The sequence below is a fragment of the Rhinolophus hipposideros genome (assembly GCF_964194185.1).
Source record: "Rhinolophus hipposideros genome assembly, chromosome: 16".
NCBI classification, from domain to species: Eukaryota; Metazoa; Chordata; class Mammalia; order Chiroptera; family Rhinolophidae; genus Rhinolophus; species Rhinolophus hipposideros.
The window spans coordinates 14,103,640-14,114,784 of record NC_138062.1 but is presented as its reverse complement, the minus strand read 5'-3'; positions in this window follow the sequence as shown (position 1 = coordinate 14,114,784).

Below are 11,145 nucleotides of genomic sequence, written 5' to 3'. Positions count from 1 at the left end.
AAAATGTGAATATGACATTTTCACATTGATTAGTAACATGAGTATAATGCAGATATTCCATCTAAACATTAAATTCAGCACACCAATTTTGTTGGTGACATACACAGATTTTTTTTCCTAAATAAATGGTAAGATTTTTATTTTTTATAAGGAAAGTGATTTTTTTCACACGTGAAGAATGAGGTAACATTTGTTTATTTTTATTTGTATGTTAAAGTTTGAAAATTCAGTTTACTTTCAATTCGCATCATGAAAATATTAACATTTGTATGTTTTTAATTTGTAAGAGGTGATATCAGCTGCTTTGTTATACATTATATCTGTTCAGGGACTTAACTCATGTGCTTGGAAGCATGTACTTTTTGGAAAACATTTTAGTAAATATTTAGATGTTGCCATACTTATAACTGTGGAGAGAAAATGCACTCTATTAATTTAATTGTATTTTAGCATGCAGCTTATGTCATTATATTTCCTTTAAGAGTTATATTGATATATGTCTATTATATATGTAAATAATGAAAGTATATATGTGTATATATACGTGTATGTAAGTATGTGTATGTAATATGTGTATGTAAGTATGTATGTGTATGTATACACACATATCTATCTATATAAACATATATACACATATATAGATATATAAACATATCAGTTTGGAGCAAAACTTATATAGATATATGTTTATATATCTATATATGTGTGTATATATATATATATATATATATATATATATATGTATGCACTCATATTAGAATCCTTAGAGAAAATATAGCAAATGTTTGCTCTAATAGTTATACCCAATTCTTATTTCCTTTAGCATAATAATGATTTAACTCTTGAAATTGGCTTAATTGACATATCCTGGATTATATAGATTTTTTTTCAGTTACAATTGAAAAAAAAATGATAACCTGAGACATCACTAACATGATTCACAAAGATAAGACATGATCTTTTGTTTTTGAAGATCTAACTGTATTACTACAATATATGCTTGTGTTCCATTATTTTTAACAATATTCTATCCTCTACACTTTTGCAATACCTTAAATCAGGAGTGTCTAAACTGTGGCCCGTGGGCCAACTGCAGCCTGCAATCCATTGTTAATTGGCCAGCAGCAAATTCCAAAAATATATTTAATTTACTTAAATAAACCAGGTGAGGCAATATGTACTTCACCTCGAGTGAGTGGCCTGGCTGTTTGTGTATTTTACCGCATATGGCACTTGGTGAAAACCATTGAAAAAAGATTGGACACCCCTGCAATGTAAGCAGTTAGCATGTGTTCACTTTCTATGAAGTTCACATTTTCTGTAATGCATTAACGAGCAGAAACTTTGTGAAAATCTCATTTATGTTATGGACTTAGGCCAGCACGGCAAAGCTTGGTTGACCATGTTAGAGGGGAGAGCAAAACCTCTTCCTGGAGCAGAGCAAATGCTAAGAGACTCATCTAGAGCATTGGAAGAATGTCCAGTAGTGGGCAGAATGTCAGATGGTCTGGCAGCAGATGGTCCCTCCACGAGCACTTGGGTAGCATAACATGAGATCATTGTAGTACTTTCATGGGTAGTCGGTGGAAACAATGAGACTCCAGGAAGACTCCCAAAGGAGCATCACAGAATTTCACCAACCGATAAACGGGCAACAGCCCAAAATGTTTGGAGTAGGATTGAATACCTTGGATTTGAAAGAATAGGAGAACAAAACTAGCAAAATTAAGGAGAATCTGAAAATCAGCTATTAGAATTGGTATAGTAAGAGAGGATGATGTGTTTTCCCAAAAATAAGACCTAACTGGAAAATAAGCCCTAGTATGATTTTTCAGGATGACATCCCCTGAATATAAGCCCTAATGCATCTTTTGGAGCAAAACTTAATATAAGACTCGGCCTTATTTTAGGGGACACATGGTAAATATAAGGAAGAAATCTAGTTAGAGCCAGAGACCAGGCTTATAGTCAGACTTAATGGAACATCAATTATTGGTGAGCACTTACGTTCATACATCCTTCTTGACTCAGGAAAAGATTTGTTCCAGATACACTGGGGCAGAGCTCTGAGGGTGTAAGGGGCATGGTTCAAGTGGTCTGGGATAGGAAAGAAGAGAGATACAGAGGTTGTGAACCAGACGGTATTTCATATGGATACTAGAATTCAAGAAACAAATAATATCAACTTTCATTCCCACGGATGCAATTTTTGGAACAATCTGCAAGCACTCTTCTGCAGAGTAAAGAGCAGTTAGGATTTGGGTCTACAGCCTCCCTGTCAGATCCTGTGTGGGCACTATAAGAACCAGAGATGTTTATGTTAGACCCCTAGAAAACAGAAATAATTTCAAGTGTTTTATTCTAGGTGTATAAAGTTTCTTGATGGAGTAAAATCAAATATATCAAGACAAGATACAAAGAACTCCCCGTGCTCACTTCCATTGTGTCTAAGCAGCCTGGGGACAATGCATTTTCTGTAGATTTATCTACAAGGCACCTACCCTCCACACATGAATTACAACAAACTCAAAGCATAAGAATATCAACAGTGAAGTTTTTTTCTCCATTCACATGATGGCGAGTTTGAATTATGTATCACATTCCAAACATTTATTTTTCTCCTGTGTTTGTTTGAGAAAATGTACAGTTTGGAAGGCAGTAAAGAATGGTGTATAAAATTAGGTAACAAAAGTATAATAAAAAATTTATAATCTTAAGGAAAATGTCTTTATTCCTAATGCCAAATATTAAAAAGATATATAGATATATAAATACGAAATTGTATGTTTTGACTTATGGAATTTAAAGAAAAGCAGTATAATAAGTTTCAATAATATTGTTCTCTATTACTAAGAAAATATAAAGCTCAATAAATGCAAAATTTTCAATAGTAACATAACAAATGCTATAATTTTTTCCCAACTGCAATCACTGGAGTGAAGTTTTACTTATTGAAGAAGATACATTAGTAAACTCTTTCAGACCTATTTTTTTCATAAAAGAATAAAACTTCACAGCTTTCACCTCATAAAACTACTTTCCCAGCTTTTAATAGCCTAATCATTTCTTTGTTTTTTAAAACAACGAAGCCTTATTCCTTTTGAGCCAGATTGTTTCAAATGCTTCTTTTTAAAAAATTAAGTTTCATTTTTAAGAGAAGATGCAGTTTTTATATCACTTATTGAGTAACAAAAAAGGAGGTTTTCTCTTAACTTCTTTGTAATTAAAATAAATGACAGGCTTCTGCTATTTAAGCTAGAAAAAAGTCATATATTATCACCTCTGGCCTAACGTAAATTTGTTAATAACTACAATTTATGAATATTTATCATGAGACAAAATGGTTAAAGAGACAGTACAGTTTAATTTTCAGGTTGCATTTCTAATAATTTGAATTTTAACATGAATTAATCTGACTGAGGCTTCAAAAATATAGATTGGCCTGAATGCATCATGACTTTTGTGTGTCTTTCCCTCTTTGCATTTCAAAATATTCTGCTTCATCTTTTACGAAAATTCCTCAAAACCCTTTCTGGAGACAGAGTTTTGGTCTTGACCAAAGCTTCTACAGGAGGCAAAATTAGAGCTGGAATCCTTGAGGACAGTTGAAATAACTATTGTTAACTGATCACGGTCCCTTTAACTAAAAACATTAGAAGACCAAACATAGGCCTATGACATGTGATGCAGTATTGGAAGATGTGACATGGGATTACACAATGAAATAAAATTCCACATGCCTGACCCTCAGTTCCTTCCAGGTGTTGCTTTGGGTCCATAGCCACTTTTCTGCTCCTTCACCTTTCATTTCTAGTGCTTGCCTGTGTGTGATCTATTCTCCTCAGAAAACTCTCCACTGAGTTGAAAGCCTGAGAACTCCTAAGTTCAGATGAATGATAATGAGCATTGTCAAAGCGGCAGTAAAATTGAGTCCTTGGTTCTGGCTGCTGAGCCGGGAGCCCCAGGAGTTAATTGTGCGAATGATAATGAGACCAGGGAAGCAGCAGATGCTCGCGTGCCTTTACAATCCAAATCCCACCAACAAATTCCTCCCACAGAAATTTCGTGGGACATCTTGGCACCCTGGAGATGGAGAGAGACTCAGCCATAGCCACATGCCACCTGCTAGACCTATTGTAGAAAAAAAAAAAAGCCCATTACAATAACAAAGTTGTTTGCTGTCTTTCACAATGACTTGACTGCACTGGTTTTTACCATACTAGAGGAATGGAAGGAAAAGGTCCATCTGATTCTTTGTAGAGAAACGTTTGTACCCCAAACAGTTAACGACTGATATGGAAAGACTGAGGTTCCCTGGATGATGCATATTTTTCTGATAAACCATTCTCCTGTAACTCCTCCTAGCCTGTTCATTCTACAGCAGATTTACAAGGCCACGTGGTTTTTGGTGACATTAAGGAAAGGGGCCACTTTTATCCCTACAGAAAATTCAAGAGAAAAAGATTAGCACGTAGAATTGTTATGGATATTTAATTCTTAATAAAAATAAAACCTCTTGACCTTTTGAATAGTCTTAGCCAACATGATTTGTTGTGATCCAGTCAAAGTTGTTGCTCACTGATCACACAGTTATTTTCATTGCTAAATATCTAAGACGAGGAAGGCCAGAACACCCTGTTTTAGGAAAATGAATGAAGAGAATGGATCACACAAAATCAGAAGTGACTCTCACTTACAGGGCATTTTAAGTTTGTGCGGCAGTCTTTGCCATATGGCAGTTTAGGATTCTCCATGAGGACAGCAAAATGGCATGACTGAGAAATTGTATATATATGTTAGTCACTTTCACTTTTGAGGGTGTATGTACCTGCTTCGTGAACATTTGGTATTATATTCCTCGTAGGAAAAAGTGGACCTATTTTTAGTATTGGAAAAAGGCGTTTGGTTCAATGGTGACTTCAGACATAGAAGATATGTCACCTTTATATCGCCTGGGAGAGAGGTTCAGTGTCTCAGGGGGATATTACACAAAAGCTGCTTATGTTCACTTTTGGTTCAGCTGATTGACCCTCATTGTTACAAAAACAGTTAGTTAGGCTGGAATTTCTGAATTTATTGTGGACAAGCTTTGACGATCTTGCATTAATAATACAGATTTTAGATTGAACTATTTACAGGATTTGTAAGTTTGTATCATTATTATCAGTTCAGGTTTGGATAAGCTCTGTGGTACTGGATTGTTCTGTTTGTAAAGACCCAAGATCCTATAGTAAATAAAAAACTGTGTTCTTTTCATAATAATAAAGTATGTGCTTTTGACTTACTGAGAAGTCAGATATGGACACATCTGGGAGCAGTATGTAAATGCCAACAAGCTGTTCATACCGGGACACACTCCTGCATAATAATCATAATCCAATTCTAGCAAAAATCTTTTGAATTTAAAACATTGCAGAGTTACAGTAAAACAGAAAGAACCATAGCAAATGTTGTAGTTGCTGATTATTTGTGAAAAAGCTCAAATATGTTTATGTTTCTTTGTGCAAATTTGGGATTTCTATAAGTTTAACAACTATCCAGAAAAATCATTTTTTAAACAATCTTATTGTGCTGTGGTGAATTGCTTTGGTTAAAAATGGGAGGGGTTGAGATTTGCTTTTCCATATTTCGATTGCTGAAAGAACACCTAATGCACAGCGGTTATGTCTAAGAAAATTTGTATTGGAGGTTGTGGAGAAAGTGAAAATTATATTATTATTTCATTAAGTTAATGTTAGAAATTCTGTGCATACTTAATGACATGCTTCTTAAATCTAAAGGAAGGATTCTTTGTTGTTATTTATTTGGATGATTAAATTCAGTACTTTTGGCTGAGCATTTGCTTGCCTTAAATTATACTACTTTCTTTGCCAGGAATGTTAGTGTCTCACTTAGCCTCACAACAGAAAGCAGAGTTTCTAAAAAACGTTTGTCAAAATGAATAATAGACTCTTGAGTATTCAGTGTTAGCAGGAAATCCAGGTGCACTTTTTAGGTCTTCCTTCCAAATTTAGGATTCAATACTTTATACAAAAGAAATATTTGTGGAGAGAGACTTATCACTGGGAAGACTGGTGATGGTATGAACAATGATGCAATATCAAAGATTTGTTGAGACAGGAGTGTGTTTCTCTGATCTCAGGTCAGTTTCTCTTGTCCTGCATTACGCTATTCCCTTGAGTCAGTCCCTGGTTAGCTTTTGTTCACTGGAATGTTTCTGATTATAACATAAATGAGAATCTGAATGTCTACTGTTCTTTTCTCAGTTTTCCAGACTTTCTATTTGCACCTTTTAATCTACTGATGGTTCAACTGTGTTTCCTTCTAGATGCGCATAGTCTCAGAGAAATATCACACGTTAGGTAAAGATGTCCCAAGGGACATTTAGAGTCAGAAAAAATATCACCTCTACCTTTATCTTCTCTGTTTTCCCCACATCTACCTAGGAATCACTTCAATTAATCCTGCAGCTTTGATAAGTTTTAAAGATAACATCCAAAGGACAAAGCCGTGATAATTTTTATTTTTTATTTTTTTTATTGCATGGGTTGTAATATTTTTCCATGACAGTTTCACCTTGATGTGTACTGATGCCTTCCTTTATAGCTTCATAATTTTGAAAAAAGAAAGAATTAAAAAAAAATGGGACATGTTTTTTCATTTAATACCTAAGCAACAAATAGTTATTATTTATAGGAAATATATTTTGGAGGTAGGTAAGCAAATTCAACATTAACTATATATTAGCAATGTGAAAATTTGCTTAAACTTTGTGAGTCTCTGTTTCTTTAACATAAAATGGTTCTAGGATTAAGGTGGCAGATAATACTTGGGCTCTCCACTCAACATCCACTTTCCACTTCACTTTGTTAACTGAACCCCCATTTTTAGCACTTTGTATAAAGTGAAGTCGTTATTCTGTAATCCAGGGCTAAAATTTCATTAGTCTAAACCCGTCATGACAATTCCACTCTCCTTGCTAGAGTTTAAAGAATAGTCATGTGACACTAATCTGACCAATGAACTTTAAGAGAATATTAGTGGAAGGCTCCTGGAACTTAATTATTTTCTTTTCTTTTTCTTTCTTTCTTTTTCTCTCTTTTTTTTTTTTTTTTGATAAAAGAAGATCTCTAAAGGAAATACTGCTTTTTTGGAGTTCTGTATTCAGCTAAGGGGGGTGCTATTTCCTGGAATCTGGAATTGGGGCAGTCATGTTGAGAAGGTGAAGGAACCCATGCAAGGAGGATAAAGCTGTGCATAGAAGAGGAAGGAGCAGGATGGGAGAATCCTGGTTCGTGGGGGCATTAGAGAACTGCTTATTCAGTGTCAGAAATGTTCTAGCTCTGGGCATGTTGTGTTTGGAGATAATAAACTCCTTCTTGTTGACATTTTGGATGGGTTCTATTACTTGTATGCCACATGCTTCTAGCAATGATAAACATTTCATTATTAAGATTATAGTAAGAGTTAAATGAGAAAACATATATAAAGCACTTGGTAACTAATGGTTTTTAATAACTATTACCTTTATTTTTATTGTGCACTAAGACTCTAACATTTAATTGTTATGTGAGATGTTACTATTTTAGATGGTATTTTTTGTGAGTAATTCCATCTAAATGTAAACTCTTAAATTTGCCATCTTAATTACATTTTGGAATAGATATTTTCTACAAGGTTTTAGTGCTTTGGGGGCAGATATTTCTTAAATGCTTTACTGTTTAAATGAGAATCTTTTTGGAAATCAAATTCCTGTGGATAGAGAATATTGGCTAGAATTGAACAGTTTATTATAACTAAGTTAACTCATTCAAATTCAAAATAAACACTAGATGACTATAAAGAGGCACAATGTTGTCACAGATGGTGGCCTATTATGTGCCTTAGAAGAAACACATTATTTTCAGTGAAGGTCTAGTAACTTTCCTCTCAGTTTTGTTCCAACTGAAACATTTTCTATGTAATTAACATACATTTATTTTTAAAAAATCTTTTAAACTGTTTACTTCTTTTATGGGTTAATAAATGATGGCAAGTATACATACGTGTGTTATGTATAACACAAAAATTAATATAAGACCCGGTCTCATTTTACTATAATATAAGACCAGGTATAATATAATATAACATAACATAACATAATAAATATAATATATATAATATAATATAATATAATATAATATAATATAATATAATATAATATAATATAATATAATATAACATAATAATATAATATAATATAATACTGGGTCTTATATTAATTTTTGCCCCAAAAGACACATTAGAGCTGATTGTCTGGCTATGTCTTATTTTCGGGGAAACATGGTATTTCCAGAGACCAACTATATAGCTGGGTATATACTCATGTTCTATTAATCACTTATTTATTTTATGAAATTTTAATTATTATTGATAAAAGTTTCTATTTGACAGAATATCTTGAACATTTTTTTTTTGTGTAAAATTAAGCATCCCCCAATTTGATAACATTGCTCTTACTGCTCTACAAATCTTAGATTGCTCCTCATTGAATGTGTTTCAACTGGTGGATAATTGTGATGTGAATACTTTCCAATAAATTCTAAGTAAATAAGTAATTTGGACGCTGAAGTTACAATTAACCTAGCTGTATTTACTAATAGTAAATTCTTTCTACATAATTGATGCTAATCAATAGACATTTATTTAAATGTAACATACTATATTAAAACCTCCTTTCAAAAAGTTTTAATCTAATCTATCTTACAATAGCATTGATTTGGTTTTCATTAAGTAAAGGCTCATACTTCTAAGTCATGTTAGTTTTTCCTTTACACTTTGAGAAATTTTATCTTAAGAGTAGACACCAGTTTATTTGGGGTGGGATTTTGCCAGTTGGAAAAACAATAGTTGAATAAATAAGATAATAATACTTGTTAGAAGCATCCAGAAGTATTGCACTTGAAATGGATTTTAACATGAACACAAAAGATTCAGGCATCAGCAATAGACTTTTTGTCATACTTCAATTTCTTTTCTAAATCCTGAGCTAGAAATAGTTAAGGATAAGTGAACAGTGTACACAAAATTTGCTTTCCCACACCAGTGAAAGTAATTCTGGCATGAAGAAAACATAAAGCAAACTTGCCATTTAGATATACTAGACAGATGGCAAAACACTCAATAAGATATTCCTAAACATATACATATGTACAAATATACATATACATAATGACATTGGAAATATTTTCACCAGCAGAAATAATTCTTCAAAAAGAGTTAGATCTCTTTCTGAGAAGTATTCCCCTCCTTAAAAAAAACTGCACTGCCTAAATGGATGGGGATAGGCTGATAACTGATACAAAACATTGGATCCAGAGACAAGCTTAATGTCCCTTCTTTTTCTATGAATTTAACTAAATAGAGAAGTTTTCTTATATCCCTTTATTTATATTCTTGAATCAGTGGTATCTAAGCCCTGGCCCTTTTCATGATAATCTTCACCATATGCCAACTGTCTAAGCTCCCCCAATGAGCAAAATCTTACAGCACATGGGACGTGAGTACCACCACGTTAGGATTTCTACCACTTCAGACAATAGCTCACTCTTCATATCAATGTGTCCCAAACTTTAATGTGCATAGGAATCAGCCAAGGAACTTATTTAACATGCAGAATCTGTTGGAGTAGGTCTGGGGTGATGTCTGAGATTCTGCATGTCTAACGAGCTTCCAGATGATACCCATCCTGCTGCTCTATGGACTGGCCACTGTGTAGCAATGCTATCGACTCAGAACAGAGACTCAACTCACTTGAAGGCTGACAAGCCCCTCACGGATCCTCAGCAACAACTGTTGGAACACAGTTTCTGGGCTTAGCTTCCTGCTTCAGAATACTGCTGTGAGGAGAGGGCATTTAAGAGACCCGGTAACAGTTTAGATGATGAATGTAACATCAACCTTGCTGCCATCCAGTTTAATTTTGGGATCTGGTCTCACATTTTGACAAGGCTCCTAATATGTGCCCATATTCAGAAGACTGGATCTTGGGTGCTTGTCTTATTTCATCCATTTTAATCTCTAATTCCATATCCTGCCTGGCTCAAAAGACCTGAAGTCCTAAAATGAAGAGCAGCTCACCTCCATGCCTTGCATCTGGACTCTCTTGATTGCCTATTGCCAGACCCTAAGTCACCTGCTGGAACTTGGGGTTCTTCCTTTGGCAGGACACCTCAAATACTAATTGCCCACTCAGACAAAATTGACTTCGCAACTGCCACCATGTGTCATGGACTCCAGCTCTTTATGCCCCACCCCCTCCTGTTGATACCGCCTCCTGGCCCCTGCACAGCAATGCCTCCAGGTATGGAGCTCCCCTGTGGGCATTCATCCCATCCAATGTTGACCGGAATTCTACTAAATTCTATTTCTATTCTACCAGTGTATGGATACTTTAGGATCCATTCTCATTTCCCATCCCTTGATCTTATGTTGATAACATTGTTCCAATAAAAAGTTCATATTGTTCATTTTTTTATTATTATACTCTCGAATAGATTAGTATGTGGAATACAGGGAAAACAACATAAAGAGATGTACTGTGATTGATAAAAGGTCTAATAGTGCTTTTAAAATGAAAGTCTTGTTTGACAAGTTTTATCTTTCCTTGTCATTGCCAAGATATATGAAAATATATCCTTTTGTCTTCCCAGCATTTGTGACATGTTATTGAAAAAATGTTTATATCTAAGTATTTGAGAACAGGCAAATACTAGATGTGTATCTTACCAAATATAAGGTATAAATAATAAGCACCTGGCAGACATCCTTTAACTATATTATTAGATATGTTCCAATGGCTTAGAGTCTGGTGGTCTACTGAGGTATATCTGATAGATATTTTTGAATTTTCTTCAGTGAACCAGCAAGTTTTCAAGATCATCATAGATCAGTGCTATTAATTTTGTCTGTTATGTTTCAAAGGTGACCTTCATAAATCAAAACTGGACAGAGCTTAATCTTCCCAGCATAGAATTATATAAGCATCTAAACCAAACGTTGAAAAACAACAAGGGCTGTGAATATAATCCACGTTTTTCTTTTTGTTTTTGTATTTGTTTTGTTTGTTTCTTCAATGGATGTTGGGAAGAAGACAGACACTCGGAG